The sequence below is a fragment of the Anser brachyrhynchus genome (assembly GCF_964034855.1).
Source record: "Anser brachyrhynchus genome assembly, chromosome: 1".
Taxonomy (NCBI): domain Eukaryota; kingdom Metazoa; phylum Chordata; class Aves; order Anseriformes; family Anatidae; genus Anser; species Anser brachyrhynchus.
In genome coordinates this window covers 188,792,264-188,807,019 of record NC_137694.1, presented here as the reverse complement: position 1 = coordinate 188,807,019, position 14,756 = coordinate 188,792,264, and the positions used below count along the sequence as shown (strand labels likewise).

Sequence of the window (14,756 nt, the reverse complement as noted above, 5' to 3'; positions counted from 1 at the left end):
TTTGTCAAATTGAGCTGTAGGGATTGTGTAATAAAGCATTTGAGGATAGTACCTTCAGAGTATTGGTGTTTATCAATCTGTTGCAGAGCGTGAAAGATGCGTCTCAGACACTTCATGTAGCACATGCATCTAGACCCAGGAGGAGCTCCTTACTCTACAAAGGAGCGTAGTTATCAGGAAGGGCTCCCATACAAAAGAAACCTGTACGTTGGGCTAAGATTTGAAGCATAAATAAGGACTAATACTGGTCGTCTTTCAGAGCATGAAGACAAAGCATGAGAACAGGAGGTGGATGCGCAGTGTGAGCTGCATTATGCAGGAATGTTCAAGCTGCCTTTTTGGGCTGCTTGCACCAATTCAGAGCTGCAGGCTGGTTGGCAAACCCAAGTGAGAAGCACCATGACTTGCTAGATACAGGCAAGCGATGGAGCTCTGCCTCTTCCAGCACCCAAACTGAACACTTCACGTTGTGCTGCGTAGGAACAACTGGTAGGAAGCAAGTGTAGGTATTCCAGACATGGCAATGTCCATGGACTGAGTGCATCCCTACTGCCTAGGATGTAGTTTCTTCCCTCTGCCTTAAATATTTTCAAAAATGAAAAATACAGGTCTTTTTTTTTTTTTTTTTATGAATATAAGTGGATAACTTCCCCAGCTAAACTGATTCTCACCATAGTACTTAATCAGTTCTAGACATCATAGGAAGGGAAAGAATCAAAATAAGAGGAGCAGGGCAGGGGAAGCATCAAGTTGAATCATTTTTATGAACAATGAAGTGGTAGATGGCCAAATAGGTGGTGTTTCTTTTGTCTCTGTGTGTTTTTTTTAATAATGTTAGAAGTACTGGTTTCCTTGATTGTATCACAGAATATCTCTTTATACATGTCAAAAAGAATCTGTTTTATCATGTAATTGTGTGTACTATTAAACAGCATAAATTTAGAAAATTATTTTTGTTAATTTTAATCCTAAAATTCAGTCAATAGTGATTTTAATGTTCACCTTCACTTTTTTTTTTAATTTAACATCTCAACATAAAGATACTGATACTCAAACTTTCTCTGCAAGTATTTAAAATAAACAGCTATTTTGTCAATAATTTTTTAACAAGAAATTTTGGTAAGTTGAAATGATTCAGTGGGAGGGGAAGGTTAGTGCCAGAATAGCAAAGTATTTACATGATTCTCTGCAGGGATTAACCTGTTCTCTGCATAAATTATTTCTCCTAATAATCATTATCATATTGTGATCTCAGAACTAATTACAGCTTTGGGTGGGAAATATTTTAGCTGCCTTTGATTTGCTCTTCTGTGTTGCTTTTTACCTTTTTTTTTTTTTAAACTAAGTTATATTTCTGATTCAGAAAAACAGTGTTTCCCCTTGTACTCACCAGTTCCTGCATCTCTTTTTCTTTTTTCCCTCGCTTTTAATTGCAAAATGTGAGTGGTGCAGTAGCTGTTTTGAACCCCACCCTCAGAGTTGCTGGGTATATGAACCCCATTGCGTAAGAAACCTGTTACTGAGCAGGCTGCTGCAGCCCTAACCAGCCGGCTAGCGAGCAGCCAAGTTTTAAAGGAAATAATTTCTAACGTTTGCTGTTTGGAATCAGACCTTTCACAGATGGGAAAAAAAAAAAGAAAGAAAGAAAGAAAGGATAAATTTTAAAATAACAAAACAGCTAAAGAAAAAGAAATATTTGCCAGCAGGATAAAGCAAGAATATGAGCGCCTAAAAATACCTGACAAAATAATAATTGCTGAAAAGTGGTGATAACATCATGAATTGCAAACGCTTGATTGTGTTTCTTCAGTTCTGAGGTTTGTGGATGTGGATTTGCTTTGGGTTCACCTCTGGCTTCCAGGCCGGTTGATGGCCTCAAATGAACTGCACAGATTTCCTGAAATCGTTTCAGTTTTCTTCTGTGCAATAAATATTTGACTCTAATAACTGAGATCTTGACGTTCCAAGCCAAACTGATTTCTCCATCCCTGTTAAGTGGTAAAATATAACCTACACAAAGAAGAAGTGTGCGTGTAAATATTTGAAATAGGCTAGTAAAGCTTTCTCACAAACAGTACTGCAGATTTCCTTGACAAAAGTTTGTGTGCGTTTCAGTGTGCTCTGGAGAGTATTATCTGACCATCGGTTTTTATTAGTGCCATTTTAAAGTTGATAAACGCAGAAATACTAGGAGAGAATCATGTGAAGCTGCACGTGGGGAAGGAGAGAAGCAGAGAGGAGGGCCTGGATGGGTAGTGAAATAACGGGGGGCAGACAGGAGGCTGTGAAAAAAATAAGCAGATAAAGAAACTGTAGAGAAAGCTTAAAGATGCAGAGTTAAGAGACGGCGTTAGAAGGGTGGTGATAACTGATGGCATTTCTAAGAGTGAATTTCTTCCCTGTCATTAAACTTCAGGTCAGCTGAGAAAGGCTCTTTTGTTCGTCATGGTTAATTCTGATTTGAATCCTGGGCAGTGGTGGCTTCAGGATTGAGCTGTAGGTAGCGACTCAAGCAGTAGGCTGCAGGACTGAGCTGTAGGTAGTGACTTGAGCAGCAGGTTGGAGGATTGACCTGTAGGTAGTGACTTTTAGCAGCAGGTTGGAGCACTGTGGAATGGCCAGGCAGCAGCTCGTCCCCTCAGCACAGCCGGGCACAGGGTCCCCACCAGCAGAGAGGCCAAAATGGCCACAGCAACCCCACTCACCCCTGGGGTGGCTTTGCTCAGAGGCAGCCCACAGCCCCCCTGCCTCCCCCAGTCCAGGGTGCACCCCTTCTTCTTCATCCCGGCCCCACCGCTTCACCCTCCTTCCCCTGCAGCCCCCGGTGCAGCCGCGCAGCTGCGAAGCCTTGAGCCGGCTTTGTGAGGCAGCTGCGGGGCTGAGGGCCTGAGGGCCTCTGCCTCTGGAAGCTGCACCATCTGGCCGCTCACCGCAGCGCCGCATGCGGAGTTTATATTTAGATCACCTTGTATCTGGCATCTGGGCTTGTATTTATCTGTGTGCTCGATGACTACGCGGTTCGAGTACTTTGTGGGCGCTGTTCTCCATAACGTATCTCTTCGAAGTTCTCGGTTGCCACCATAAGAAAACGTTCCAGAAAAATCGTTGTGCTTTCTGTAGAGCTGTCGTTTGTATGGGTGGGAGCTGCATGTGAGGTGCCACGTAGTGTCTATCAGAAATACCAGATGGGCTAATGCACGACGCGTCCAGCAACACTGAGTATTGTGATAGTAAGCAACTTTGTGCCGTGTATTTCAAGCTTTTGTTTCAGTAGGGTTGGTTTTTTGGGGTGGGGAGAGGGGATCATTTATTTATTTATTTGCTTTTAGCATGTGTTTCTGTATAAAAGTCTCTTTGTGATAGCTTAAGGACAGAAACAAATGACACTTCTGAGTACACAAAGTAACGTGCTGCAAGGTGGCCAACAGAGGGTGCTGAAGTGATGCAGCTGTTGCCTTCACTAGCAATTTTAATTTCAGAAGAACAATGTGTATTTTGACAAACCTCCTCGTTTTGGGATGTTGTACTGTACAGCTATAAACTCACTGCATTTTTTGTGAACTTAATACCATAATTTCCAGAAAACTTTTGAATATTACTTTATATTACGAAGATAATTTCAGAAATGGCCTTTAAGAAGTAATACTTCTAATAAAAATATGTACCCCCCTAGAGCATTTATTACTTTTCTTCACCTTTAAAAAGAGTTAAAAATGAAAATCCTGCATTTTTTCAGAAGATAAAGTTGGGCCCAGTGTAATTGCCAATAATTCCTTTAATTTATGCAAATAAAAAGTTAGACAATGTATGGCAAAGTTGTGCAACACTTTGCATTTAAACTAGTTATATCCATGCTGTGCTCTATTTCAGTGTGCCCATTTTTCTGTTTATCCTTACACAGGGTCTGGTTTCTGCACTGGTTGTGAAGGAGACTGTGCCCTTTATATACTGGATAGAAAGGGTGGTGTGTGTCTGCACGTGGTTGTAACTTTTGGCTGGAGACTGCTTGATTCAGCTTGCCCCTGTTCTTTGAAGTAAAGCATGTCCATGAAAGTTAGTATTTACAACACTGCCTAAGAGTCTTTTACAGAAAGCATTCCCTTGCTTTCCTCCAGACCCTCCTCCTCCTCCCCACAAAGCGACAGGTAGTGGCTTCAGGCTGCAAGAGATTGAAAAGTGCCATTTATCACATGGATATGCAAAACCAGGTGATTGCTTTTGATAAACGGGAGGTGCATTATTACACAGATGTGATGTATGACAGATTAAATCCAATGTCATATTGAAGATAACCCAAACTATTCCATTTTATTGGGATTTTTTTTTCTGGTTGGTTTAAAACTCAATAACACATTTTTGTGCAAAAATCTAATCCATCTCTGACAGCATCTCACAGATGTGAATGGACTTCTCAGCAGGGAGATGAGGAACTACAGTAGTTACAGGAACCTGTCAGATCTACTTTATGTCAGTTCTCATTTTTCAAAACCAAAAAAACCAACACCTAGACACTGGGGCCTTACCCTTAAAGTAGAGCTTGAGTGTAACACACAAAAAGAGCAAAATTTGCAGAAAGTTTGACAAAGCAGATCAGAGCCTTTACTGTTCTATCTCCGTGACTTTTGACTCAGCTGCCAGGGTTTGATAGTTTTCTTTGCATTCAGGAAACTTGAATTGTTAACAATAAATGTGGAACAAGAGAATTATCCAGACTTACAGGAATGCTTCTTAAGATGTGGGGAGAGCTACAATTGTGTGTCTGTGAAAGACAATTGCAAAGGATTATCCAGAAGGAAAAAATCACCAAAGAGGGAGAAATAAAAATGTTTAAGCCCTTTAATAATGTACTGTGAGGTGGTGGGGGTGGTTTCTGTTACGGGAAGGGTGAGGAGAGGAAACGGGTTGTAATACACTGCCTTATGAGATAGCAGAAAACACTCTCATTTATTAATATTGAATCAGATCTTTAAATGAAGCACCCAGTCAGGCATTTCTCTGGGCTGAACAAGTCAAGTAACATTGGAGTTGGACTGTCCTGTTGGCTGCCTGGACGTAGATAACTTGGATGGAGATACGTTGCTCAAGAGGCTGTTCTGGCTGCACTGGTTGTACTCCCGGGTTGTGAATCTCCGTCCTTAGAGATGCTTTGACAAATGCTTTGGCTGGGTGAGTTCCTGAGCAACTGGATCTCATGCAGAAGTTAGCCCAGCTTTGAGCAGGAGATTGGATGAGAAAACCATTGGAGGTCCATTCATTGGAGGTCCATTCCAATCTAGCTTGTACTATGAGCCTGTGGAAGGACTGATGCAAGCAGATTGCTGGCTCACTCACTAAGAAAACAAATGTGCTCTGGGCTTCTAAGTATTTTCCTCAAAATACAGATACCTCATTTTAAATGGGAGGCTTTTGGCTTCTAGGCACTTGGCTTTCGGAAGCAAATGAGGTCTCTTACTCATGTCATCGATCTATGTAGCATTCAGATTGTCTTCATAGTAGCAAAATTTCGGGTTGGATTGATAATCCTGCATTATGGGCCTCTTGTCCGTGATGGACATCATCGCAGGACAGCTCTCCAAAGTGCAGTCCCCAGATGTGCTGCCAGTGGTTTTGAACACAGATGCGGTGCAGGTGCTATTAGCTGATACTAGACTGGATTTAAAAATTGGATGCTAGATGTCTATAATTGCACCAGATAAAATATCATCTATGTATAGTTCTAATAGGGACCGTGCAGTTATACATAAGTAACAGAAGTAGATTCCTACTCTCAACATTTTTATTTTTCAAAGGCTGCACTCTATGTACTTATGCTTAAGGAATTACAGCATAACTCAGTTTCTGCTGTTGCTTGCAGCTTCTGACCAGAAATCCACAAGAAAAAGAAAAAGAAAAAAAAAGTCTAGTTCATATTGTCGATACTAAAGGCAGGTTGTCATTTAAGTAACTTACAATATTTGTATATAAATTTTCTCCAGTTGTTTTATGTCTGTTTATGTCAAGAGAATGAAGTCCTGGTAAGAAAGTATGCAATAATTCTTTTAACAGCACATATTGTGAAATATTTGGTAGATAAATACAACTTTAAGGTTACGTTTTAAGACTTTGGTTCTTTGTATTCTATACTGGGAGTAGGAATATGTCATGTTGTCCAGGTGACTGAAGTTTAACATGACTGTGATTTTTCCCTAGGTAGTTGTGACAGTGCACAATGCAGAACAGTGATCTCCAGGAAGCAAGCAAGATAGCATCCATACTGCTTGCAGTTAACCCATCTCTGCCTGAACTAGAAAACTATTAATGGAAACTACACTGCAAAATTAAGGCATTAAGACAGATCGCTACTGGAAACTGTTGCTTCAAGGAAAGGTAAGGCTTTGTTTTAAGTTTTTAGGCTTCCTGAATCTACGTGAGATTTTTGTTAGCAAGCATCATAATGCATTCATAAAACAATAAAATTCACTTCTTATTGAATAAATGTGGCAACTATTAGCCATTATTCAGTAAATAGTTAAAAATGTCTTGCATAGTGGAAAATACAAAACATTATGCATATTGAGATTTGGAAGCTTGAATATATGCTTCTTTCTGAAAAGGATTGTGTATGTGAATTTAAGTATTTGGCAATGACAGCTTTGGGTGATGATTCTTAGAGACTCAAGTTAAATATGAATTACAAACCTATATTAAGACCATCACATGCAGCATGAGATTATGCACATAGTATGCTACAAGTATTTATCAACTCATTGCCATAACAGCAGTGAAAGTTTGCAAACTGTTACCAGGAGCTGAAGAAACTTGTGGTTTTTAATTAGTGTGATACAGTGCAAGTGTTTTGTTAAAGCCTTCTTGGGACTGAAATTCCAAACAGACAAATGTAGGCTGTATTTGGTTTTGTAAATACCGATACTTTTGAAAATAGATGAATAAGCATTTTGCATGTACACTTAATAAGTATCTGAAATAAGTGCAATTGCTAATGTGCATTTATATCTCAAGGAACCAGGGGAAAAATAGAAAACAACACGAGCAGAAACTCATCAGACTCTTTCTCTTAAACAAACCAAACATTTTTTTCCTACTAAAAGGTTGGATAGTTTTTAACCTATCATTATTAAGCTCTAGTTAGTCCTTCTGTCATATAAAAAATAAGATTTCATGGAGTCAGTTAATTTTGCTCTGTAATTAGCTGTAAGTCAGAGTAAATTATATTGTTAGTAGTATTTCTTCTGGAGTACTGGCTTCTATAGTGCTCCCAATTCTATGCCACTGGAGAGTGAATTATTTTCTTTCGCTTTTAAAGAGCAGTACTGTAAAGGCTCTTGACAAGGCCAGAGACTTTTCAGTCTGAGTAGTTACCTTTTTGTTCTTTGTTGTTTGCTTAAATACAGATCTTTCCATTTTGGCTTTTTGAGATTTCTGGATCATTGTTTTAAGTACATTGGGACAATTATATCATTTATTATTCAATATACTTTTTTGTTGTTCATTGTTTGTTTTTAATCCAAGACAGTGCAGATCAAAACAAGCAGACGGATATATTTACGAGTACAGAGATCTGTATGTGTGTGATATGTATTCTAGACCTACATGGCCATTACAAAGTGGGGAATTTTTGTTGCCTAGATGTGAGCTGTTCTGTGCAGGAAGGCTGCGTACACGCATGCTGACAAGAGAAGGGCTCCATATGGCAGAGTCTGTAAGTTCAGTTTGACTTGTGGTAGGGCCCTAAGTCACATCTCTGCAGCAGCGTGTGCATTTTCAACCTGGTGTACCATTGTAACGTGCTGAAATTCACGTGTCAGTCACCGGAGGGTATAAGGGAGACGTCCAATCCGTACAAAATAATGCAGTCACAGTAGGAAACCAGTGTGCTACACAAAAGATTGGGCACGTATCGTTGTGCCATGTGAGCCAGAAGGGAATGCATGACTCTGGTCTGGAAATGTACAACTATATGCAATTATGGGCTCTCAGCTGGGAAATGAGCGCCGTCTCCTAGACTACCTCTCAACTGTAATTCCAGGACCTCCTATGTTCCAGTTAGGCAAACTCAATAAAGATTAGATTTGATCATTTCTGGACTAGTTTACCTGCTTTACTGTGCCTTGAAAGAACTGATTGCACTAATTCCTCTCCTTCGCAAATCAATTTAAGAAGGTAAAACCTCTCAGCAGTTCAGTTAGCGGATTCTGAGTGGAAATAGTATCTCATGGTAGCAGCCTTCCCACACTAATGAATACAAATATGGAATATCTACAAGATTTGGCATATTTACAAGACACAGCAGGTGTCTTGTAAACGTCCTCAAACTCAGAGTTGGAGTTATATGAACATGCAAGCATAGTCATGGGCCTTTGTATCCTAAAAGGGAGATGAGACCAACTGACTTGATGTGCGCTTGTGAAATCTGTCTTTTACAATTTAGAGAAAATCCTAGTGCGTGGAGGAAATTATTTGGTTCCGTTTAACTAGAACAGTGTTTTTGCTTTTTGATTACACTAGTAATAACGCCAGATATCAGAAAAAATAGCAGCAGTGAAGTCTGATGAATGTTGGTATTATCTTTCCATACGTTCCTGCAGGTTTTAGAGAATGATGTTGCTGGCATCAGCAAGAGAATACTAGGGGTGATTGTATCTGTTGCTACTCATAAACATGATTGCCTTATTTCCTCTTATTTATTTTAATGTTGTGTTAGAAAATGACGCTCTAGGATCAGATTCGTTTGGTCTGATGATATTTTTAGGAATATAGTTGTCCAGTTCTAACTAAACTTAATCAATTCTGTGTCTCTGGCTTTTGGAAGTAAAGACTGAGAACCGTCTACCGAGACCCACCGAGGCATGTGACAAGCTATCTGGCAGTAATCTAGGAATGCAATTAAATGTGTTCAGTTATGTGCTTTGTTTGTTAGGTTAGAGTCTTAAAATCATTCAAGGTGGAGGCCTCCTAGGACATGAGAACTCAACCATTTTATCTTATTTTAGTGCTTTGACTTAATTTTTAAAAGTTTGAGAAAATCCATCATTTCTTCACTCAGTTAATTTTGAAGCCTCTCAGTTTTTATTTTACTTCTGATAGCAAGCATTGGTTTGTTGAGTGTAAAATAAAAATGCAGTTCTAGCAGCTGTACGTTTGGAAAGGCTTTTCTTCTCTTCAGTCTCCTTTTTTTGGAAAGGCTTTAAATATGTTACAGCCCGGGAGTCCAATTCTGCAATTGCCTAAGCTGAATACATATATCCATGGATTATAGTACACTAATATGCAGATCAAAAGCTGGTGGATGAGATTTTTAAACAGGGCTGGACTGATGCAGGGGAAATGCTAGGTGTCCGAGAATTGAGGTGAAGCACACATAGACCACTAGTTTAAAAAAAAAAAAGAAAGAAAAGGAACTAAAAATAATTTTTTTGATATTTTTAAAGTTTCCTGCTGGTTGCGTAAAAATCACTGAGCTTAAAAAGTCTTACTTACAAATGTTCGATATCTTTCAAACAGTCATTTTAAACTAGTGCAGAGATCCAAGTGAAGCCTGACACTTGGAATTTGGGGGAGGCAATATCATTTTTTCCCTAATTAAAAAAATGAGTGTTCTGGGAAAGAGATCGGCATTCATCATGTTGTAGCCAACAATATTGGTATTGACTTGAACAAGGTAAATAACATTTTTAGGATTGATGTGCATCATTCCTAATTATTATTAATAATGGTTTTTGTTTTTCTTTTCATGTTAAACACTGTAATATTTCATGGAAGGAGATTGTCAATATTAAACCCAAAAGAGCCTTCAGAATCTTTGCAGCTGTAAATGTGTGAAAGCTTGAGTGTTTAAATTGTTTGTTTTACATGTATGCCTTTTACCTCCTTAAAAATAATAAAAAAAAAAAAAAAAAGGTTGGGAGGAGTATTGGGAGACATGCATCTGGTATTAAAGAAAATATTTTTTGTTTAGGAGTATTCATAGTGTGTAAGGTATCCCAAAATAGGCAACAATTCTTGTTGAAACAGCAAGTACTTTTTAAAAAAGTCACAAGATGAACGACAACAATCACAGAAAGTGTGCCTTTATTTCCAAAGTAAATATTTTACCAAATAGGTTTTTGATGTAAGGAACAAAATGTACAAGGAGCAGCATGTGATACACACCCAGTACAACATATTAAACGCCTTATAAGCTTCCTGACTTTTCCCATGCTTATATTTAAAGCTTAAATGGTTCAAATCTATTTTGCTTGGATTAAAATGGTTAACTATCTGTGTGTGGATGCTTGATTTGGGGGCTTGCTTAAGTGGCAGAATTAACCAATTCTTTTTTGTGCGTGTTCCTCCATATAGTAGAATAAGGAAAAGGCCTTAATTCTCCATTCCCCCCCATTGAGAAATGAGCTAAAAAGTCCAAAGATACAGATACGCTTTTTTTTTTTCCCTCAGTGCTGATGTGCTATTTTGGGATATATGCTGACCTACTTTCTGTGTTTCCAGAAAGAAAGCTAAAAAATTTTGGCTAGGGTTGCAGAAAGGTTTTGATTCATTTTTTCAGGGGATTTTTGTACATCCGCTTACATAAACACACCCACACCCGTGTGTTGGCTAATGTGGGTGTTGGTGTACACTAGCAAATCAAGATTGCCATTTTTTGTACAATTTCAGTAATAACAGCAACAGAGACCTAGACACCTGCCTTTTGAGGGTTTGATAGGAAGATGCCATTCTAGTGGTGCAGTTAGTTACTCAGTTACATGATACAATAGAAAGCTTTCAATTCCATATAGAAACATGCAAATTTACTTCAAAATCTTATAATTTTTCCATCTTCTTCACCGTTATCTTAGAAAACCGGATGGTAAAACCCATTTGAATCGTTCATACTGTGCATCCTGTCATTCACCAGTCTGACCATCAAAGCATGTTCGGCCCGTTAGGTTGCCATTCCCAATTAAAATAATGACGCATACAGTTTGGGGATTGTATGAACAAATTATGAGAGAACAAATAATGAGAGATGAAGACATGCTCCAGCTTAGGGCAGAAGAAATTCATCAGCCCTGGCATCACTGCACTCACATGTGGGCCCTTCCCAGCAGAGCAGCTCTGCTGGTGGAAGAAAATTCTTCTCAGCTTATGATGACTGTAGTCCAGCAAGTCTTGGTGTGGCATTCCTCTCATCTAACTTTTACGACCATACAAAGATAGAGCATCTGTAAGCCTCAGTAAAAGTCTGCAGTTAATGGGAAACGACAATTGTCCCTATCCTAAGCTAGGTGAGGTAAATTCTGCCTTGCAGAGCTACATCCCTCGCTCTTCGTTAGCTATAGGTGGAGTTCAGACTTTGGCAATTTCATCTTTGAATGTCCCCAGCAAGATGAGAAATCAAATGCCTTTTCTTTGTATATACCACCCCTATAGTAAGGAGTTCGTTGAATATCTGTACTGTAGTTGTACTGAGAGAGGCCTCAAAGTACTATGAATGACAGGTCTTGTACTTCTCTGACTGACAGACAACCCTGTTCATTCTCTGGAGAGTTTTATGACCTAGTTAAGCTAACTTGTGGGCATGGTATATGTATATTTTTCTAGGGTATTTGATTTGATACTTTTTAAATTTACATCGTATGACATAAAGACTATATTCAGCACTTTTCAAAAAAATCTGCCTCACAAATCTTCATTTTTAATTGATAATTAGCTCTGAGTGAGAGTTATGTTAAGAATCCTACAGATTCAGAGCTTCTAGCGGCATTTTTTAGTATTTGGGTGGTGTACAGCTTTTGCTTAAGTAGCCTTTTGCAGGCTGTTACTTTTCATGTTGTCTGAAATTGGTGGGATATTAGTCAGTAATGAGGAAGCTGAATTACTATAATGGCATGATAGTCATGGGAATTCATAGGATCACAGAATGCTTTGCGTTGGAAGGAACCTTAAAGACCATCTAAATGCAGCCCCTCTGCCATGGGCAGGGACTCCTCCCACCAGACCACCCAAAGCCCCATCCAGCCTGGCCTTGAACACCTCCAGGGATGGGGCATCCACAGCTTCTCTGGGCAGCCTGTTCCAGTGCCTTACCATCCTCATAGTGAAGAATTTCTTAATATGTAATCTAAACCTACCTTATTTTAATTTAAAATGGCATCCCTTCCCTCCAGCATGTTGACCACACCACACAACTTGGTGTCACCAGCAAACTTGCTGAGGGTGCACTTGTTCCCACTGTCCATGTCACAGAGAAAGATGTTAAACAGCACTGGTCCCAGTACCAACCCCTGAGGAACACCGCTCGTCACTGGTCTCCACCTGCACATTGAGCCATTGGCCACAACTGCCGGAGCGCAGCCATCCAGCCAATTCCTTACCCACCGAGTGCTCCATCTGTCTATTGTCTGCTTAAGGTAATATGAGCACCGATTAGGGTTACAAATACAAAATTCTTCAGTCTAGTAACTTGAAGGAAAGCCAAGGGTCATTTTAAGTAGCTTGTTCAACTTTGCTGGCAGTATGATGCTGTGGCTTAGAAGCGATCTTTAGATGTACAGAAACAATTTTATTGGATGTTCTCTCTATTTGGAGAAGTGAGCAAACTCCCTACCTCTGCAAACGGTGTTGGTAGTGGAGATACTAAAATACTGTATCCAGTGCCACGGTATTTCCACTTAACAATGAGGTATAAATACAGGAAAGAGTTCAAGAAGGCCTATGAAATTTTTCAAGGTCTGGGGGGGAAAAAAACTTTTATACTCTGAGGCCTGTTCAGTCATTTAAATTTATTGAACAGAAATTTGCAAGGTAAGTTATCATCAGATATAAATTCTTGTCTTAAAAGACACAAAGCAAGGAATTTCTCAGCTTTCTAAAGGCACAGTGTATACTGCCTGGAAGTTGAAGCTGAACTAGCTCTATCCAAAACCAAATTTCCTCACAAGAAGGGAATATTGACACCGAAGTAGATGAGTTATAGCATCACTTATGAAGGGAAGTGGAATTCCTATCATTATACGCTGGGGTTGTTCAGCCTAGAGAAGAGAAGGCTCTGGGGAGACCTTAGAGTGGCCTTCCAGTATCTAAAGGGGGCTAATAAAGAAGGTGAAGAGAGACATGTAGTGATAGAACAAGGGGTAACAGCTTTAAACTAAAAAAGGGTAGATTTAGGTTTCATATGAGGAAAAAATTCTTGACTATGAGGGTGGTGAGGCCCTGGCACAGGCTGCCCAGAGAAGCTGTGGATGCCCCATCCCTGGAGGTGCTCAAGGCCAGGCTGGATGGGGCTTTGGGCAACCTGGTCTGGTGGGAGGTGTCCCTGCCCATGTCAGGGGGGTGGAACTGAGTGAGCTTTAAGGTCCCTTCCAACCTAAACCATCTTGCGATTCTGTGATCATGGGCCAGCTATTCCCAAAAACTAACTTGAACCTTGCAGTATTCAGCAGAGTTAGCAGGGAGCCTGATATTTCTTCAGGAGCTTATTGAGAGCCCTCCTCAGGTTTCATCTCTGAAGATACCACGAGGGAAAACTGGTTCTAGGCTTCCAGGCTAAAGTTAGGCTTTGTAATTTAATTCCTAAGAGTCTCCAATACTTTCCAAAAGGCTATCTTTAACTAGCAGGAAAAATGCTAGTAGTATACAGTTCGTCTAGCTGACCCTTGCTTACCCTTACCTCTAGTTCTTATGTTCTTTGGCTGTTTTCTGTGCTGTGCAAGCTGATGTGTCCTGCTCTTAATGCTTGACAAACATACCCAGGTGTCCCATTTCTGCTGAAATGAGATCAGAACTTCCCCCATTTCTGTGTTTCTAATCTGTGTAGGAACCAAGAGGATCTCAGTTTTTTTAGGTCCCCTTGGGACCCCCTATTAGGTTCCTCCCTCCCCCCAAATATTTATTACATTTGCACTCTGTGCTGAAAGAGCTGTGTCCCTAATATTCTGCTGTTTGGATTCGGGACTTGGAAGTAAAATCCCAAATCATTTTCTCCACCTAAGAAAGACAAAAGTGATATGCCCAACTGTATGAAACACCATGAGTAAGTCTGATCACTGCTGTCATACTTATCGCTTCCACAGCTGAAAGTTTTTCTCAGATGCCGAGTCACTTTATCAGCTAAATTTATGGTGCTAACCTGACAGTAGTGCTTATCTACGAAAAATGTAAGGGTAATGATTCTTAATGCAAATTGATTGAAGGATTTATCTTACTGATACATGTGTTCCTGAAAATAATTAGTTGCTATAGTACCATCACTTTTTCTTGAATGCTTGCATAATTACGGAAGTGTTTAGGAATGTATTTTTCATCTTTGCCTGTCCTGGAGACTGGTAACAACTTGACTTTCCCAGAGATAAGCCACATCATGGTATTCTATAGTATCACAGCCAATAGTTCTTCAAATTCCTCATGAAGCTTGTCTGAAATGTCAGAAAAATGTAATTTATCCAAGCTATGTGAGCATTCAGCAACTGGGCTGCGCATTCTGTATTTGAGTATCGTTGAATCTAGGTTAATTTCAGGATGATAATCCTAAGAGCTCTAAAAGACCTACGGTACACCTGAAAAATTTATGCTTTCTCAGTATTTTGCCACTTTCCTTAATTTAGATGTTATAAAACCCGGGTCTGAACTTGCAGGAGGCAGAAGGAAGGTAGCGTTCCCACATCTTCCTGGACTGTGGATTTAATTACTGGAAGAATTCGGCCGGAGTCTCGCTGTGCTTTGGGAGTGTTGCAGGATTTATCTACCTTGGCAAGGTTTTTCCTCTCTAACTAAGCTCT

General features: G+C 39.8%; 1 protein-coding gene across 1 annotated transcript in view; it reads left to right on the top strand.

The window, feature by feature from the left end:
- FRY (FRY microtubule binding protein) overlaps window positions 1–14,756 on the top strand; it is a 238,728-nt gene that overhangs the window by 22,985 nt on the left and 200,987 nt on the right. Inside the window, exon 2 of the mRNA XM_080577411.1 lies at window positions 6,190–6,366. The gene's annotated coding sequence lies outside the window, so the exon portion shown is untranslated. The remainder of the gene's footprint in view (window positions 1–6,189; window positions 6,367–14,756) is intronic.